At 39.9% G+C, this 6,858-nt stretch overlaps 1 long non-coding RNA gene across 1 annotated transcript in view; it reads right to left on the bottom strand.

The window, feature by feature from the left end:
* Positions 1-4,883: 4,883 nt before the first annotated feature.
* LOC118585992 overlaps positions 4,884-6,858 on the bottom strand; it is a 71,169-nt gene continuing 69,194 nt past the window's right edge. Inside the window, exon 5 of the long non-coding RNA XR_004945264.1 lies at positions 4,884-6,298. This is a non-coding gene — a long non-coding RNA (uncharacterized LOC118585992). The remainder of the gene's footprint in view (positions 6,299-6,858) is intronic.

Here is a 6,858-nt window from a genome sequence, read left to right as displayed (position 1 = left end):
AGTACCTGTCAGCTGTTGGAAGGTAGCAGATAGCAGAGAAAGCCTTGAATTGATGACTGGATTCATCTTCCAAAGCTGACACCCTTGGGAGAGGGGAGAATAGAGTTTTCCCAAGATTTAAAAAAATGGTCCGCTTAGCTGTAAGTAAACTCTCTCTGTGTGCACACCTGCAGGTCTGGGTTAGTAAAGAGCTTCACCTGTGTGCCAAAGTATATATATATATTTTCAAAACTGGATGAAACTAGTCGGGGACTTTGAGTTTGACAGAAAGCTACAGAGAACTCAGGACCCGTCTCTTCCTGTCCCAGCATCCTGCTCTCAGTTACATGATGACCCTTCCTCCCAAGGAAAGGTTTCTGATAGTTTCTAAATGTTTGCAAATTGTCACTGTGCTCACATTTGGCACACAGAACACATTTTGCACTTTCCTTATGTGTTCCTTTTTTGTGTACATTGTTAGGCAGAGATCAATATTTCTCGTTCCTATGACTAGTTTTTCATATAGAAGTTACAGCAGCTATTGTTTATGAAGGCAGAGTTCAGGGCATTTTTTTTTCAGATTCTGAATGAAGTCCAAACTTGAAAAAAAAAACACATCTCTACTGAGCAGTGATACTCTTAGAACAGAATATGAACTCAACTCCCTAAAGACATCTGAGAAAGGTCTGAAACCAAGTCCGAGTTAAAATATAGATCCTACACTGTGCAGGTTTTGTTTCTGTGCTGTTTAAACACATTTCCTTTAGGAGCACACACAAGGGAGCCTGAGTGAAGAGAACAGCAGAGAGCAAAATATTTTTCAGACACTCAGGGCAGACACATGTCCCTGAAAAACATGACAATAGAAAGAACACTTGTCTAAAACAAATGCTATTGTCCCATCCTTTACCTTCTAGAACAGGAACTTATCTTTGTAAATACCTGGTTTGCGCCCTAAGTTTGCTTTACAGCAGCATCCTCATAATATGATTCACCACTCATTCCTTAAAAACATGGAGGCTAGGGTCTAGCCTCAGACCTTCTAAAGAGAATCAGTGGATCATGTTTTTCATAAAATCCTTGATTAAAACTACATAAGTAAAATTCGCACAGTACTAACAAACAAGATTGGAGAGAAGATCTTATTTAAACTTTCCCTAGGAATATAGAGAAGAAGCTCTCTCAAGGATGGTAAATATTATCTATATGTCTGTCTATGCATTCATCCCTGTTCTCAGGTATCCCAGGAAGGTTTGCTTTTAAACCCATTAATTGTTTAATCAAATAAATATTAGCTCTGGGACTTCTTTTCAAGCACAAATTTTCTGAAAAAATGTGAAATTTCATTAAATAAGAGATTTTTTAATAATAAGTATAGCTTTATGAGTAAAGAACTAGTTTGCAAAGTTTTACTTTTTAAATAAAATCAAAATAGAGTTGTCTTGTTGAAGAGCAGGCACGTGTATGTATTGCGTTTTGAAGCTGAGCTGACTCATTCAGCTCCCGTTACATTCTTCTGAAGTAAGTGTTGATAAATTCCATCTAGGAAAGCATTTCTTACTCATTGACTATTTTTTTTTTATAAATAAAGTCTTACTGAACACACTGATGCCCATTTATTTGTATATTGTATGTGGTTACTTTGGGGTTATTGTATCAGAGTTGAGCCAAGACAGAGAGAGCTGTTTATGTAAACCCTAAATGAAATATTTTCTATCTGGTTCTTTATGGAAAAATTTTGCCTTACTCTGCTAGAGCTGACCATGCTTGAAATGTACATCTTGTTGGCCTTGGGCAACTTGCCCCCCTCTGGTCATCTCTGTCTATGGAAAGTGCTTGCTATTGTATACTGTCTAGATTTATTATTATTTTTATATCTTCCATGTCACAAAAAGAAAAAAAGCTCTTTCTGAGGACAATGGTTCAGCTACTGTTTGGCTAACTTCGCATTTCCTAACTTATAAAATGACAGTGAATGATGCAATGTCTTATGGGATATTTGAGGGTATTTCTTCTTGTGATCTTTTAGCTGGTCCACTTGCTTGGTTTTATCTTGTCTCTTGTAAACATTTTTCTGCATCCTAATTTACATTTGAACACCTGTTCTGTCTTTTCCTTGCTCATTAGCTGGTTGGAAATACACTTCTCTAATCAACGGCCAGGCAATTAGAGACTGAGAGGGATCTCCAATTTTGTGTCAGAAATTGACAGGCAAACTATGTACACTGTCTTATCAGTAATGAGTCCCAGTGACAACAAGCTAAAATGTAGTCACATTTCTTGTGGGATTGCTTGAAATCAAATTCCTATCTTCCTAGTTCACTTCTGTCACTATGATGGATGTCATATCCATTAATTTATATAAAAAATAGATGTTAGATAGTCATGCACACACCTGTAATCACAGCACTTGACAGGGTAAAGCAAGGGGTTCATTGTGGGTTCAAAGCCAGCCTGGCTACAAAGTGAGGTTCTGTCTGTCTCAAACAAATCAGAACAAAAAAACAAAGCAAAAAAGAAAAAAAAAGCAATGGAAATGAATAGATGGTTCAATTGCTCATGGTTCTGGAGGATGAAAAGGTCAAGAGTGTGGCCTCCATAGCGTCTGATGTAGGTCCTTTGGGGGCACAATAGCATGGCAGAGAGTATCACATGGTGAGACAGAGCAAACATTTCAGCTCAGTCTTTCTTCTTCTTGTGAATTCATGAACACTATCATGGTGCCTTCTCCCTTGTTGCATCATTGAATCCTAGCTTCTTTCAAAAGGTTCCACCTCTGATTACATATGAGTTTGGGAAATACATTCCCAACAAGTTACGTTTTCAGGGATACATTCAAACTGTTCAGTACATTTCTTTTTGTGCCCATGAATTACGTTTGTTTCATCAGTAGTGTTCTATGGTTTAGCTGTGGTTTCCACTTGGTTTTATTTAAGAAGATAAACTTGTCTTTGGAAAGTCACATCTTAAAGGGTAGGTCATTTTGATTACTTCTGCCTCAGGTATGGAGCACAGCATATTTTTAAAGTGTGTCATTCATCCATGACAGGGTCACATCGGGGAAATTATATTGCATTGACAAACTTCTACTCTCTTCACAGAATTCCATCCCATTCTACTTATTTTACATAATTTGAGTTGTCAGTGAAAAGACATTGTTTGGTGAGCAGAGATAATGAAGTCATCAGTACTGTTAGAGATGGATAGTGTTTACATTGTAGAGTGTGCTAAGTGATTTTTAGCTGGCCACAGAGGAGGTTTTAATCAAAGTCATTGCAGAATGGGCTAAAAGCAACATTCTGAAAATCTTCAAGTGTCATACTTTTCATATGAACCAGTCCGTCTCCGAGGCTCATGTCCTTGTATTGAGGTGTTGAATGTTGTCTGTTGCTGTTTATAGAGTCAATTGACAGAGCTTCAAGGGGCATAATCATTTCTTCCTGGAACTTATCACCACAATCACACTACTACTACTAGAGTCATAAGACTCTAGACCAGTGGCTCTCAACCTTCCTAATGCTGTGACCCTCTAATACAGTTCCTCATGTTGTAGTGACCCTCAACCATAAAATTATTTTCACTGCTATTACATACTTAAGTGTAACTTTGCTACTGTCATGAATTATAATGTAAACATCTGTGTTTTCTGGTGGTCTTAGGTGACCCCTGGGAAAGGGTATTCGACTCTCCCAAAGGGCTCATGACTCACAGTTTGAGAACTGCTGCTCTAGACTCTAGAGTCATAAGATCCATTTTTGCAGCAGAAAGAGCTCACTAGGATGCTTCACCCGTCACATGAAGAAATGGAATAGTTTACTGCTTATAGTGCGTAGACTTTTAAAATTGTGGTGTCAGTACTGGACCTGTGGCAGACGAATAAGTGGAAGTACTAGCCACTTATTTATTTGACGAAGTCTTGTAGGCCCCTGGCAAGCTGAGCTCACTGCCCAGATGCTCCTTTTCTGATGAAACTGACTGGGGGTGGGCATGCTGTCAGTTAAAGCTTTGGAATGTGGCTTACCTTCCTCATGACTGCTAGTCAAAAGCCATGGAGCTGTAGTCGGAAACAAGAGTCTGGTTTTCCCACAGTAGTTTCTGGTTTCTCTGTCGTTGGTGGGGAAGCCTGATCCTCAATAACACTGCATCTCTCAAGATGGCCACAGCAGAAAGGGACCAGGCCTTAAGCTGCTTATTCCTGTTACCTGAGATTGTTCTAGAAGCAGGGGCAGTTCTAACGTGATGCTTTCTTTCTAAGCAAAGCACAATACAATAATTCTCAAAGAAAAAAGGAGGGATCCGTTGAAATTGATTTCCTTCAAATAAACACAAACTTAAATGTTTTCCTAAATTTCCAGGAGTCCATTTTCTTTTTCTTAAGATGAGATGCTCTGAACGGCCAACTGCTCTTTGTAGACATCAGAGACAGCACTCTAGCAAAGAAGGCTAGGAAGTAGTGAAGGAGTAAGATTCTCACCTGGGCAGCATCTCTCCTGGGGGAACATGATGTTTCTCTTCCTCAGCAATGTGCACTCTCAGCCAACAGGAGGGGTGTGGGGTCTGCCAGGGTGCACAGGATACTAGGTAAGCTTAAAAACACAAACTGTCCTTCATTCCCACATTTCATGGAAATGGAATTTTACAGGGAATAAACAGGAGAATGTGAGATGTCATAATAGTGTGGGTTTAGTTTTTTTCTTTGTTTTATTGAGACAGGGTTTCATATATTCCAGGTTAGCCTAGAACTCTCCGTGTAGCCAAACATGACCCTAAGCCCACTGGAATTTCTGAGCTAGAGCGTTGAGATTTCAGTTGTGTACCACTCTACCCATTGTCGCTGTGTTGGTGGCTGGAGATGAAATCTGGGCTTCATTCAAGATATGCAAGCACTCTGCCTAATAGGTTTGTTTATTGAAATACAAAAATACTGAGACATTTCTTTGCATTTAGTGAGAAACCCCTCAGCCTTCCTTCTACTCCTACAAATGCCCAACCCTTACCTCCCTCAGCTGTGATGTTACTTGTACAGTAATTTACAATGCAAAATGTCCCATAATTAAGCAGATTGCCATTCTATTAAAAATCCTGCAGCTGATGTAAGAGCATATTTCTTCTCTCCCTTCAAACCTTTCTCCAGCCTTTATGGTAATGATACCCATTCTTTATATATCTTCCTCTGCTTTCTTCACAGTTCCCCAGGTGGCCAGAAATGTTATTTGAAAGACACAGACACAGGCACATTATGCAATTAACAGGCCCTCACTAAATAGAACCAATAGACCATTGGAATATGCACATCTGTCCAGGCTAGCTCTCTTCATATTTATCTCCACAACAATGACCCGACCCAGTGGCTAACTAGGTGGGGGAATTCACCTCTTTAGCTCCACTCTATGTTAAGTGCCAAATAAGAGCAAGGCACAGATAATGAATTTCTACTCTCAACAACAAATGTTCAAACACTTCCATACCAAGTATGCCTCCTGTTGAGGCTGCTGAATCAGGAGTTGCATATTTACGATAGGAAATGGAATAATTCACCTCCTCCAACCCAGGGAGAGGCGATATCCTGCAATAAATGACCTGGCTGTATAAATAATAAAGTAAAAATGGGCCTGAAGCTGCCTGGGTTTTTGTTTGCAGGAAATAGGATAACTCTAAGCAATTTATGATACTGTTTCCCAGCTAGAGTCCAAGGGCTATTTAGTTAGTAATGGCAATAACAGGAACAGCTTCATGTCAAGATGGAGCCACAAGTGCTAGGCAGAAAGAGAGCAACAAATATTAAAAGATGTCAACTGCCAGCATGTGTTGATTGCAACTTGTGGTGCTGGGAAAATGGAGCATGCCAGAGGCATTAGTAGTGAGAGAACCAACCATCGGAAAACCTCTGAGGCCAATAACAGCACAAATCCCCTGGACCCTGAGATCCTCACTGAGGAAAGAGAGAAGGAATAATTGATGAGCCCTGGAGGCTTGATCTGTTAACACACTATTATCTCAGTCAGTGTAATTACTGACCTGACAATGTTATGGATATGCATTGAGAGGAACTGACATTCTTGGGGTGCTTATGTGAAGTAAAGCTTTCAGGTTGCCAAGGTGACCAGTCCACTGTTGCATATGTCCTGGGGCAGAGAAAGGCAGCCATGCTCAATTTCTTGTCTGAGGTGTTAAACACAAGGGAGATGATGCTGATGTGGAGTTTTTCTCTTCCAAAAATCATATAACAAAAAAGTCTTCAAACCTCCTCGGGATCAGATTCCAAGCCGAAGATCATGCTGCTAGTCACTTCCATTTATTGAGCAATTACTGTATGCATCTGCAACAAAACATATACAATCACTTTTGGTACTCACAGTGATATGAGGCAGGCACATTTTTATCTACGTCTTATAGGTGGGTGAAGTAAGGCACAGGGGATGGACTCAATTGGCAGAGCAAACAAGGTTGGTAAGTGTGGAGTTGGAGTGAGACTCAGTTTTGTTTCATTTCAGAGTCTGAGGATGAATTAGTGCTCATGTTGTCTCATGTAATAAAGACCAGCAAAAAATATATTCATTTTAGCTTATACGGATTGAGTGCTGATTATGTTATCAGTGAAGTAAATATTTTAATAGAACAGAATAGGATTACCACTGTAAAAATGGTCTCCAATCTTTAGTGTCTTTTTTTGTTTTGTTTTGTTTTTTCGAGACAGGATTTCTCTGAAGCTTTGGAGCCTGTCCTGGACTAGCTCTGTAGACCAGGCTGGCCTTGAACTCACAGAGATCTACCTGCCTCTGCCTCCCAAGTGCTGGGATTACAGGCATGTGCCACCACCACCCGGCTTTAGTGTCTTAATACACTGCAATTTGGAGCCACAAATCACTACAATGAAGT

The sequence above is a fragment of the Onychomys torridus genome, chromosome 6 (genome assembly GCF_903995425.1).
Source record: "Onychomys torridus chromosome 6, mOncTor1.1, whole genome shotgun sequence".
Lineage (NCBI taxonomy): Eukaryota > Metazoa > Chordata > Mammalia > Rodentia > Cricetidae > Onychomys > Onychomys torridus.
This window is presented reverse-complemented; position numbering and strand designations above follow the sequence as displayed.